Below are 629 nucleotides of genomic sequence, written 5' to 3' on the forward strand. Positions count from 1 at the left end.
TCCCTACCTCAGCACCCAGCACCGACCAGCACACAGCTGGCAGCCACCAAGGGTAATACTAAAGCAAGGTGACAGTGGGGATGCTGAATTAATAACTCCAGCCACGTGGATCCATCTGCCCTCAACGCAGTCCTGACTTCTCCCAGCCTTTTCCGACCGTCACGGCACAAGGTGACTGTGTTGACAGCCAAAAGAAGAGAAGAAATAAACCCCGATCGCTCCAAACCTGGATCCTTCCCTTCAAAACAAGCTTCAGGAGAGTTCCCTTGGGAGGGGGAAATAAAGATCTCCACTGAAGCGGAACAAAGCGTTTCTGGGTTAGGCAGAGAACTTATTTCAGGCACCGATGAATCTGAAAGCGAAGGCGGTGAGAAGAGCGGGTACACCCGGACCCGGGATCACACCACACCCGCACCCCCCGCACTCGCTCCACGGTCCTCCGGGGAAGGTTATTAAAACGCTGATTGTTAATTAGTGGGGAGACTGTTTACTTGTGGCGGTGCAAAGCTGGCAAGATCCGGGGGGGCTCTTCCAGCTCCACCGGCACCAGGAGGGCTCTTCCCCAGCGTTTAACCGGCCGGCACGGCGAATTACCGGGGAGAGCAAAGCCCAGCCCTGCCCGTGGGGCT

Source organism: Antrostomus carolinensis, unplaced genomic scaffold (genome assembly GCF_000700745.2).
Source record: "Antrostomus carolinensis isolate BGI_N321 unplaced genomic scaffold, ASM70074v2 scaffold11010, whole genome shotgun sequence".
Lineage (NCBI taxonomy): Eukaryota > Metazoa > Chordata > Aves > Caprimulgiformes > Caprimulgidae > Antrostomus > Antrostomus carolinensis.